This window comes from Lycium barbarum, chromosome 12 (genome assembly GCF_019175385.1).
Source record: "Lycium barbarum isolate Lr01 chromosome 12, ASM1917538v2, whole genome shotgun sequence".
Taxonomy (NCBI): domain Eukaryota; kingdom Viridiplantae; phylum Streptophyta; class Magnoliopsida; order Solanales; family Solanaceae; genus Lycium; species Lycium barbarum.
In genome coordinates, this window is record NC_083348.1 from 7409825 (window position 1) to 7422859 (window position 13035).

At 41.1% G+C, this 13035-nt stretch overlaps 1 long non-coding RNA gene across 1 annotated transcript; it reads left to right on the forward strand.

The window, feature by feature from the left end:
* The first annotated feature begins 1850 nt into the window (after nucleotides 1-1850).
* Nucleotides 1851-4414, forward strand: LOC132622471 (uncharacterized). Its single transcript, XR_009575913.1, has 3 exons — nucleotides 1851-2108; nucleotides 2827-2877; nucleotides 4080-4414. It is a non-coding gene; the product is annotated as an uncharacterized LOC132622471 (long non-coding RNA).
* Nucleotides 4415-13035: the final 8621 nt, after the last annotated feature.

The window sequence follows — 13035 nt, forward strand, 5'->3', positions numbered from 1 at the left end:
ATATAGAATGTGGGAAAAGTAGTATAACCAAAGGAAGTGTCACCCAATTTTCCCTAGAAATAGTAGCGCGTTCTTATAGTCGATTAACTAACGTAAATGCGAATTCTCTTTTGAAGGTAGAAACGTGATATCGAAGGAGAACAAGCGAACGATAGCTTAGTTAAACATCAAAGGTATGTGAGGATAGTCATTTCTTTCTAATGGCATGAATCTCATAGCATAATTTTTCTTCCTCTTCATGAGTTCCTATATTCCGAAAAGCTAAAAGCCTATATCTATGAATGGTAATATAAGATAAGAGATATGATATGATGATCCAAAAATGGCATGATGTTATTTATTGCTCACACTCACCTTATATGTTAGTTCCTTCAAGGTGAGGCAGATTGTCAATAATTTCTCCATAATGAAATCTGGGGATCACGACCTTACGTCACCCCGATAAAGTAAAGTTATTCATAAGCCTTATGCATGTATTATGATAAGTATGTTACGATAAGCATATTATGATGAGCCTGTATGATGATGATGTAACATCGCGCCTAGTTGGCCGGGCAGTCACCGCCAAGGCGAGCAGCTATACGATACACCATGGCCAAATGGCATGGGCAGACACCACTAGTGGGCGGCATGAGATGATACCCCGGACGCGAGAGGCCTGGACGCAGGCTAATGTTATGATTATCACACCGATCCGATATGGACGGGCAGCTTATACATTATTACACCGTACCTATATGGGCGGGCAGCTTATATATTTATGCACACATACCCTGATGATGACTATGAGTAAGCTAGCATGCATTATTTCTTTTACACTTGATAGTCAGATACAGTTATTCCATATTGATACTTCTTGTACATCATTGCCTTATTTCCTTGTTTATGCCTCTCATACTCAGTACAATATTCGTACTGACGTCCGTTTTCTTTGGACGCTATGATCATGTCCACAGGTATACAGGGAGGAGAACTCGATCCAGACCAGCAGTAGCTGTCAGCTGATTGAAAGCACTCCTTTGTTCGGAGGTTCTTATGATGATCCTTTTGTGTATATTCATGTATATGTATTTTTGGACATGACGGGGTCTTGTCCCGTCCTTATGTATAGCACTCCAGTAGAGGCTCCTAGATGAGAAGTGTGGGTTAGATGTTTTCACGATTTATTTTTATGTATGTATATATTATTTTGATAGCTGAGAGGCTTATGCATATAAAAGTATTTTTATGTTCTTGAATGAAAGATGACTTTTCCTACGATTTGAATATAAATTGATAAAAAAGCAGCAAATGAGTAAGGTGAGTAGTAGGATGAGTGGTGCTCGGTGGTGTTACACCCCGTACTTCGAAGAAACACTATTAAATTTTAATGTAAGAATGTCGAGTTACGACTAGGTAAAACAACTTTGGAGTATGAGGAATGAGGCATTATTAAGTATATTGTTTAAATAATGGATGATTATGATCTTGTAAGTCATAATCGGGAAAGAGTATTTTAAAACACAAGAATATGGTCATTATCATGTATAATAAGTGATAAATATCATGTATGGAGGGTTTCGGAATATTTCGAGATCGAGCAAGTTGAAGAAAATAAGTTCGACGAAAATTTGAGCAATGCTGGACAGATTTTTAGTCAACTTTGGAGGGGTATATCTCTATGCATATTTGGAGTTTTAAGGCGTTTCAAAAGCCTAAAATGAAGTTCGTCAAGTCTAGTTTATGATTCAACAAACCACTCATCGATAGGACGTCGGAGTAGAGAATTATAGACGCTACAAACTAAACTGTCGCGCAGAAACAGCACTGCTACAGTACGCTACATCACTGCTACAGTACTGTAGCTACAGTGACGCCGTTTCAGCCCTTATAAAAAGGGGCAAACCCCCATTTTTATCATCTAAAAACTTCTCAAATTTTCCAGAAAATTCAGCAACAAAAAGGGGCCTAAATCTCACATAAAAGTGAGGATTGTGAGTGAAATTTCAAGCTACGAAGTACTAATCGAAGTCCGGGCAACGCATAATCACGAATATAATTTTGTTTGGAGTTAGAGGAGCATGGGAACAATAAGATGTTGAAGAATTTGCTACTTTCATAAAAACAAGGTAAGAATCAATTCCTTTTTCTTATGTTATGAAGATTTGTTTGTGTTGTAGTATGTAGAAATGAGTAGAATTTATGGAAATGTGGAAGTTTGCAAAGTGGGTATGTATATATATTATATATGTAGCCATGGGTGTATATATGTTGTATACATATATGAGTTGAATTTTAAGTTGTATACTAGTTGTGGTTATTGTGGAATTTGTATTGGAAATGGAAGTTGAATGAAAATTGGATGAAATTGGAAAGAAGCCATGTTGGCCGTGTGGTAGATTGTTGTTGGAGATGAATTAGTAAGTAGAAAATGTGTTGGAATGGTTTTGTTGCATATATAAGAATTTTGGATTGAATATGGAAGTTGATGGAATTGTTGAATATTGAATATATAGCTTGGAATACTTTTGGTTTATGTTTGAATGGTCTTATATTAGTCTGTGAATATGAAAATATTGATATCGGGTTGTAAGTGCAAAGTTGGATTTGGAATTGTCGCATTATTTGGAAAATAAGACTATTTACGCTAGAATGCGTTCCTAGTCGACTATTGATGTTGTATATATTGTTGTTGGTATGGTTGTTGTTGTTTTAGCCGAGTTTTAACCTCGGGGATGATATATATATATAGGGGAGATGCTGCTCAAATTTTTATAGACAAGAATTGGTTAAGGTCGAAATTTTAAGTCTTATGAATAGCAAATTGGTAAATGTGACCATTTGTAGGTTTTGGACGAAACGGGATTTGAGTTTTGGCAAGCGTAAAGGGCAAGAAAGGTATGTAAAGTTATCCCGATTCTTCTCTTGGCATGTCCTAGATGTACTAGGCTTGGATTTACGCCTCGGGGAATATTCTGTCCATCGGAATCCGCGTTTGAAATCGTCGCTTTTTCATTCAATAGAATTGAATTCCTTAAGTATGCTTTGATGAAAAATTATGAATTTTTTTCCCAAATTGCTTAGGAAGTTATGGAATGTCCTAGAACCTTTGTAGGTGACCCCATAAGCTTAAAAATACGTAATTTGAGCCCACCGCTTCATTGGTTCCGAGGTGGGCCCACTAGTTCCAATTTTACCCTTTATGTGTCTATGACTTGTCTTCGAGCGTTTTCGTTAGAGATACTCTAACTACTCCTTTATCTACTAAATAAAAACTATTTTAAATATTTCATTAAGTCTTATAAATTGTTTTGAATCTTGAAAACGATCTCGGATAGATTATGCCTCCGTAACCCGTTATGACATCTAAATTTACTTACTATGTTTCCGTCCGATTTCATTGATTTGATTTGACATTCGATATGCCTCATTGAGTCTCTGGAAATATATATATGGTATTTTTAGTGCATTTAGTTTCTCACTACTCCGTTCGTGGATGCCTCAATGTTTCCCCCACTGAGCCCGGGCCAGGATATGTTGTCAAGCGTGATCCTTTGCATTGTTCGCCGTGCCTCGATGTGAGGGGGCAGGTATACGCGTACATGGGTTTGTGGAGTATGCTGTGCCATGTACGCTTGTTCTGATATGATCTGATATGGCCATCTGATATGATATGCTATGTTACGGGGTTATTCCCCTTTTCTGATCCTTATGTGTTGTGGCACCAGTGTCGGGGGGTGACCACGTTCTGTCTGCCGAGTCCCTTGGCAGGGGCCGGATATGATATGGCATATGTTTCTGTACATACTCTTCATGTTTTGAAAATATGCATTTGATACTCTGGACATCTCACTCACATTTCTGTACGTTCTGTTCCGGTTATGATTTTGTTCCGTAATGGGACCAGGTATGACATACGTTTCCTGTAAGTACTATTTATGCTTTATGATCAGCATTTTGCTAATCTGGATATTCCGTTCATTTTTCTGTACCTCCTGTTCCGATTATGACTTTGTTTACTACGTTTCATGCTTTACATACTCAGTACATATTTCGTACTGACCCCCTTTCTTCAGGGGCTGCGTTTTCATGCCGCGCAGGTACAGACTACAGATTTGCTGACCCACCTGCCTAGGACACCTATTCTGCTATTCTGGAGCGCTCTTTTGTCCAGAGCCTATACTCTGGTACAGTCTGCTGCTGTTGGATATATGTACGCTATTCAGGGGTACGACGGGGCCCTGTCCTGTCTTATGTTTCTGTTATGTTCTGTAGAGGTCCGTAGACATACATGTGGGTTCTGTATATGTTTTGGGTTGCTATGATTTGTGATAGCCTTATCGGCTTCCATGTGTTATATATGTTCCTCTATGACACTAGTAATGTCGACTGACTTTTATATTTATATAATCTGCTAGTCTGCTGGTTTGGATTATTGGGTACGTTTGGGTGTCCAGCACGGACACTAGTCACGGCCTACGGGGTTGGGTCGTGACAGGTGGTTAGCCCCGGGTACCCGTCGCGGCCCCTAGCTGGGTCATGACAAAAGTGGTATCAGAGCGGTTCAGTCCTAAGAAGTGTCTACGAGCCGTGTCTAGTAGAGTCTTGTTTATGGTGTGTTGCGCGCCACATCAATAAACAAGTGGCTACAGGGCATTTAGGAAAAATTACCATCTTTCTTCTTATGAGATCGTGCGATAGAGCCGTGTATAAAGATTTTATCCTCCCTAATAGTGTGTTATGATTTCAGAATGCCGCCCAAGGGAAAGGCTACAGCCGCCCAGAAGGGCAAGACTACGACAAAGAGGCGGGTAAAAAGAGAGCCTCCGATGGATATAGAAGAAGGCGAATCACATTATAAGGCCTTGTCTAATACTTCTTCTACCCCGCCTAATGTGGAAGAACAAGGAGGAACTCCAGCTCCAATTCCTCCACAGGTCGCTTCGGGTCAACAAGTGACCGAGGCCATTCACTTATTGACGCAATTGGTTGCCGCTCAGGCACAATGGCAAAATGCCAATTCAAGTGATCGGGCATCAAGTACCAAAGCCCGTGATTTCATGAGTCTAAATCTTCCGGAGTTCTTCAGGTCAAAGCCGGATGAAGACCCGCAAGGTTTCATAGATGAGGTGCTGAGGACATTGAAGATTGTCCATGCCTCTGAAACTGAATCCGTGGAGTTGGCATCTTATAGACTCCGGGATGTGGCAGTTTTATGGTATAACAATTGGGTATTATCAAGAGGAGAGAATGCGCCTCCTCCGGTTTGGCAGGAATTCGTGGATGCTTTTATTCGTCACTATTTGCCTCCCGAGGTCCGCCGAGCTAGAGCGGATAGATTTCTAAATCTGAGGCAAAGGAACATGAGTGTCCGGGAGTATAGCATGAAATTTAATTCTTTGGATAGATATGCCCCGGCTATTGTGGCCGACATGGGAGATCGGGTACATAGATTTGTAAGTGGCCTAGGGCCACATTTATTCAGAGATTGTTTGACGGCTTCCTTGCAAGACGGGATGGATATTTCCCGAATACAGGCCCATGCTCAGAATTTAAAGGGGCGACAACAACCACCAAGAAGTGACCGCGATAACGAAAGAAGGCAATGCAAGAGGGCTAGATCTATGGGAGCAGGCAGTGGTTATAGAGGGGGATCAAGGCAGACATATTCTGGTTACTCAGGCCAGTCGGTGACTAGTGCACCTCCTCAATTTACAGGTAGGAGATTTGATCGCTCCTTCCGCTCAGGACAAGGCCAGAGTTCGAGGACTTCGGATTCCTAGATCAGGGAAGATTATAGCCAGAGGAGACCCCCAGTACCGCGATGCAACCAGTGCGGTAGATTTCATTCCAGACAGTGTCGCCAGGGTTCGGACGCTTGCTATACTTGCGGCCAAGGTGGGCACATGATGATAGATTGCCCGTCGATGAGTGGTAGAGTTGGAGTTCAGCCCACAGGTTCAGCAGCTGGTTCTTCCTCAGCACGCCCGGCAGGATAGATTCCCCAGATGTCAGCAGGCCGAGGTAGAGGTAGAGGGGCAGCATCTGCTTCAGGTGCCACTCAGCCCCGTGTATATGCTTTAGCCGGACGATAGGATCTTGAGTCCTCCCCGAATGTGGTTACAGATACATTGTCTATATTTTCCCGTGATGTGTATGCATTGATAGATCCGGGTTCTACTTTTTCTTAAATTACTCCATATGTTGCTATTCGTATTGGGGTGAAACCTGAGCCAATCAAACCTTTCGAGGTATCTACTCCGGTTGGTGATCCCGTGATAGCAAGACAAGTTTATAAAAACTGTGTATTTGTGATATGTGATCGCCAGACCACAGCTGATTTGATTGAGTTGGAGATGTCAGATTTCGATGTAATTATGGGTATGGATTGGTTGGCCTCGTGCTACGCTAATGTTGATTGCCGAACGAAAGTGGTTCAATTTCAATTTTCGGGAGAGCTCGTGCTTGAATAGAAGGGTAGTGCAGCATCTCCAAAGGGTAGGTTTATTTCCTACCTTAAGGCAAGGAAGATGATAGCCAAGGGTTATATTTACCATCTAGTTCGGGTGCATGACACAGAAGCAAAGTCGCCAACATTTCAATCTGTTCCGGTGGTGAACGAATTTCTGGATGTATTTTCAGATGAACTCCCAGGTCTTCCCCCAGAAAGAGAAATTGATTTCGCCATTGATGTGTTGCCAGACACCGAGCCCATTTCTATTCCTCCTTAGCGAATGGCTCCGGCAGAATTGAAAAAGCTAAAGGCACAGCTGCAAGACTTGCTTGACCAGGGGTTTATTAGACCCAGTTCATCACCGTGGGGAGCACTAGTCTTTTTCGTGAGAAAGAAGGACGGTTCCCTACGAATGTGCATTGACTATAGGCAGTTGAACAAGGTGACGATAAAGAACAGATATCCTCTTCCGAGGATTGATGATTTATTTGATCAGCTACAGGGTGCCAAATGGTTTTCAAAAATAGATTTGAGATCGGGTTACCATTAAGTGAGAGTTAGAGAAGCGGATATTCCCAAGACGGCCTTCAGAACGAGATATGGTCACTATGAATTCCGAGTGATGTCGTTTGGGTTGACTAATGCTCCGGCCGTGTTTATGAATTTGATGAACAATGTATTCAGGCCTCTCTTGGACTTATTTGTGATAGTATTTATTGATGATATTCTTGTGTATTCTCGCACGGAATCGGAACATGCAGATCATTTGCGAATTGTTCTTGGCATTCTTCGAGCCCGAGAATTGTATGCGAAATTTTCAAAGTGCGAGTTCTGGCTAAATTCTGTGACATTTTTGGGCCATGTTATCTCAGATGATGGCATTCGAGTCGACACTCAGAAAACTGAAGCTGTGAAGACTTGGCTAAGGCCCACGACGCCTACAGAAGTTCGTAGTTTTCTGGGTTTGGCAGGATACTATAGAAGATTAGTAGAGGGATTTTCATCTATTTCAGCCCCATTGACGAAGCTAACCTAGAAGTCAGCCAAATTTCAGTGGAATGATGCTTGTGAGCGCAGCTTCCGAGAGTTGAAAGACAGGTTGACCTCAGCTCCGATCTTAACACTTCCAGAAGGGTCAGATGGCTACGTGGTATATTGTGATGCTTCCGGTGTTGGATTAGGATGCATATTGATGCAGCATGGAAAGGTTATTGCATATGCTTCGAGACAATTACGGAGACATGAAAAGAATTGTCCAACTCATGATCTCGAATTGGCTGCGGTTATTCACGCCTTAAAAATATGGAGGTATTATTTTTATGGTGTGCATGTTGATATTTATACAGATCACAAAAGTCTTCAGTACATTTTCAAGAAGAAGGAGTTGAACCTACGGCAGAGGCGGTGGTTAGAATTGTTAAAAGATTATGATGCGAACATTTTGTACCACCCCGGAAAAGCGAATGTAGTAGCCGACGCGCTTAGCCGCCGATCAATGGGCAGTTTATGTGAAGTCCCTCCAAAAAAGAAAGAAATGGTTCATGAGCTCCGCCAACTAGCAAATCTTGGAATGCACGTAATCGATTCGGGTAATGTGGGGATTAGTATCAATGATCCTACAATTTCATCTTTGGATATGGAAGTGAAAGAACGACAATATGAAGATCCTAAATTGTGTCGTTACAAAGACACATCTCATGGAAAAGAAAATTCTTCATTTGAAGTTCCTATGGATGGAATTCTTAGGTACCGAGGCAGGCTATGTGTGCTGAATGTAGCAGAATTGAGCCGACGAATTCTAGAAGAAGCACATTGTTCCCGGTAGTCTATTCACCCGGGTGCAACTAAAATGTATCGTGATCTCAAGATGATGTATTGGTGGGATGGCATGAAAAGAAACATAGCCGAATTTGTAGCACAGTGCCCAAATTGCCAACAAGTAAAAGTTGAACATCAGAAACCAGGAGGCTTATTGCAAGCAATAGAAATCCCTACTTGGAAATGGGAAGTGATCAACATGGATTTCATCATGGGATTACCTCGTTCCCGCGGCAGGTATGATTCTGTATGGGTGATTGTGGATAGATTGACGAAACCAGCCCATTTTCTCCCAGTTAAGACTACATACTCAGCCGGAGATTATGCAAGATTGTATCTCAAGGAAATTGTGCGCCTTCATGGTATTCCATTATCTATTATCACAGACAGAGGAGCACAGTTTACAGCTAAGTTCTGGAAGTCCTTCCAAGAAGGTCTAGACACTCAAGTGAAGCTTAGCACGACATTTCATCCGCAGACCGATGGACAAGTCGAGCGTACTATTCAAACCTTGGAAGATATGCTACAAGCATGCGAGCTGGATTTCGGTGGTAGTTGGGACGATCATTTACCGCTAATAGAATTTGCGTACAATAATAGTTACCATTCCAGCATTCAAATGGCTCCATATGAAGCTTTATATGGAAGGAAATGTAGATCCCCAATCGGATGGTTTGAAATAGGAGAAGCACAACTAGTAGGCCCTGAATTAATTCAACAAGCGGTGGAAAAAGTTAAGGTGATCTGAGATCGATTGTTAACAGCCCAAAGTCGCCAAAAGTCTTATGCAGACAATCGCCGACGAGACTTGGAATTTCAAGTTAGTGATTGGGTATTTTTGAAAGTATCGCCAATGAAAGGGGTGATGAGATTTGGTAAGAAAGGGAAGCTAAGTCCTAGATACATTGGACCTTATAAAATTATCCGCAAGGTGGGTCATGTAGCCTATGAACTGGATTTGCCTTCAGAGCTTGAATCAGTCCATCCAGTCTTCCACGTTTCGATGCTCCGCAAGTGTATTGGAGATCCCACAAAGATTGTCCCGATAGATGATGTGCAAGTGACAGAAAGGCTAACCTATGAAGAGGTGCCTATTGCTATTTTAGACAGGCAAGTGCGAAGACTCCGAAATAAAGAGGTAGCTTCAGTCAAAGTCTTATGGCGAAACAACAATCGGGAAGAAATGACTTGGGAGGCAGAAGAGGAGATGAAGTCCAAGTACCCACATTTATTCCAACCCCCAGAGGAGATTCAAGATGAAACGCCAACGATATGAGGTATGTATGCTTATTTTTCATGCTTTTGGTCGTGTGTGGCTATAGATATGTCGATGTTGTGATGTAGCCCGGTGAGGCGATGATATTATGGGTTGTTGTGATAGGATGGTAGTGCCATATTATAAAGGAAACTCTGGCAAAAATTTTCTAGAATCCTCGCTGACTTAACATTCGAGGACGAATGTTCCAAAAGGGGGGAAGAATGTTACACCTCGGAAATTTCTCCGTGAACGTACAATGAATAGACCAATGAAGAGTATGAGTGTACGATGTTTTACTAAGAAGGGGATGACTACTTATGAGTTTTGAAAATGCGAAAGTTGCAGATTTGAACTTCGGCCCAGTTGGTCGTAAAATAGAATACGGCCCGTAAAGTAGTTTACGGACCGTAAACTGCTATCGTCTTTCAACATTCCAAAACTTCAACTTTCTGCCAAATGTCTAAATGGTTAAATACGACTCAGAATACGGACCGTAAATCGAAATACGGCCTGTAAACTGTGACCGTAAACCACCATGACTCCAGCAAACCTTTCTGGTTCTGTTATGCTTAAATACGGTCATGAAAGATGGACCGTAAACCAGAATACGGCCCGTAAACTGGGTTTACGACCACTGTGCACTTCAGTCACTGTTCATTCCGGATTAGATTTTAAGTCATTAAAAGGAGACCTAACCTCATTCAATTCATTTAAACTCCACGATATTTCTCTCAAGAAGCCTCTAGAATACTCTCTACTCTTCATCACAAGAGAACCAAAGGAAATTAGTGATCAACTACATGAAACCCACGAAATCAAGTGTAAGAATCACACTAAAGTTCATCTTTCTCAAGAAAACCCAAAGGAAATAAAGTAGGGTTTTGGTGCTAAAGGAGTAATTCCATTCAAGGCTTGTTCAACCATCATCTAAGGTAAGTTTCATGACTAAAATATGTTGTTTAAGGTATTGGAAGGTTAAGATACTTGAATTGTAAAAAGACATAAGAAATGGGTCATTTGTGAGTGAATAGTGTCATAATTGGATAGTAGTTGGGTTAGATTATGAATGATGGAGTGTTGTGATTATGAATACGTTATAAATGACATTTAGGCCATGAAATAAGTATTAGATATGAGGAGACGCGATAGTAAGCTCTAACCATAAATGTGGAGAAATTGAAGAAAAATGGTGGATTGTGGTCAATGTATATAAATGATGATTGTTGATTGCGATATTATGAATGTTGTTGTGAGCGTGTGGGAGTTGATATAGAATGTGGGAAAAGTAGTATAACCAAAGGAAGTGTCACCCAATTTTCCCTAGAAATAGTAGTGCGTTCTTATAGTCGATTAACTAACGTAAATGCGAATTCTCTTTTGAAGGTAGAAACGTGATATCGAAGGAGAACAAGCGAATGATAGCTTAGTTAAACGTCAAAGGTATGTGAGGCTATTCATTTATTTCTAATGGCATGAATCTCATAGCATAATTTTTCTTCCTCTTCATGAGTTCTTATATTCCGGAAAGCCAAAAGCCTATATCTATGAATGGTAATATAAGATAAGAGATATGATATGATGATCCTAAAATGGCATGATGTTAGTTATTGCTCACACTCACCTTATATGTTAGTTCCTTCATGGTGAGGCAGAATGTCAATAATTGCTCCATAATGAAATCGGGGGATCACGACCTTACGTCACCCCGATAAAGTAAAGTTGTTCATAAGCCTTATGCATGTATTATGATAAGTATGTTACGATAAGCATATTATGATGAGCCTGTATGATGATGATGTAACACCGCGCCTAGTTGGCCGGGCAGTCACCGCCAAGGCGAGCAGCTATACGATACACCATGGCCAAATGGCATGGGCAGACACCACTAGTGGGCGGCATGAGATGATACCCCGGACACGAGAGGCCTGGACGCAGGCTAATGTTATGATTATCACACCGATCTGATATGAACGGGCAGCATATACATTATTACACCGTACCTATATGGGCGGGCAACTTATATATTTATGCACACATACCCTGATAATGACTATGAGTAAGCCAGCATGGATTATTTCTTTTACACTTGATAGTCAGATACAATTATTCCATATTGATACTTCTTGTACATCATTGCCTTATTTCCTTGTTTATGCCTCTCATACTCAGTACAATATTCGTACTGACGTCCATTTTCTTTGGACGCTGTGATCATGCCCACAGGTAGACAGGGAGGAGAACTCGATCCAGACCAGCAGTAGCTGTCAGCTGATTGAAAGCACTCCTTTGTTCGGAGGTGCTTATGATGATCCTTTTGTGTATATTCATGTATATGTATTTTTGGGCATGACGGGGTCTTGTCCCGTCCTTATGTATAGCACTCCAGTAGAGGCTCGTAGATGCGCAGTGTGGGTTAGATGTTTTCATGATTTATTTCTATGTATGTATATATTATTTTGATAGCCGAGAGGCTTATGCATATAAAAGTATTTTTATGTTCTTGAATGAAAGATGACTTTTCCTACGATTTGAATATAAATTGATAAAAAAGCAGCAAATGAGTAAGGTGAGTCGTAGGACGAGTGGTGCTCGGTGGTTAGCCCCGGGTACCCGTCGCGGCCCCTAGCTGGGATGTGACAGTAACACTGCCGCTGGAGCAGTCCGAGCCAATTGGGCTTGACCGCTGAAGCGGTCAAGGGATCACTCGAGCATTCCCAGCATCGCCAAAGCGGGTGACAGGCAGTGGATATAATTAATGAAGTGTTAAAAGCCTTTAGTCCCTCATTTAATACCATTACGAAAGTAGAACTCTTGGGATCTGTTCTTGGAGACTTTTAGCGGAGATTCTTGGTGGTAAGTTCCCCTAATCCTTTTACTATTTCATTAATCCTAATCATCTTAGGAATTTCCTTTCTCTTATCCATTCCTTAGTTATGGAAGATTAAAAGTGGGTTTTGATGAATGTTCTATCTAGGCTTATTAATGATGAAATTGATGGGGTTTATGCTAGATTTTGATGAATCTAAGGTTGTTAATCATTTATATCCCATTATTAGTGTTGAATTATTGAATCAAGAGTTAGGGAGTTATACCCCGCGTTTTAAGAGTATGATCGTGACACGTGCTTCCTCAAAATTGACAATCATGTTGTCTCTACATAATTCAAACTCACGTTGATGGTATTATATTTCGTATTTTTGCACGTCGGATTAGTCGTAAGCGGAGGTGGGGCCCACACATAGAGATTTTTTAGGAACACGTGAAAAGTTATATTAAGCACACATGTGAAGTTGAACACAAATAAAGAAGGACCCTTGAGCCGAATCAAAGTGGAAGTCCTCCAAACGAATATTTTTAAGAAAACGTTTTCGGGTGACCTGACTTCGAGAGGCACAAACGGTATTATAAGTTTGGAATTTGGAAAAATACCAAGAAATAGAAGTTATAGATAAGTGAATTAGCTTTCCAACCATAGGTTGTGCGTTCCCAGGTGACATCGGTACAAGGAGATATGTACGTTTTAAGG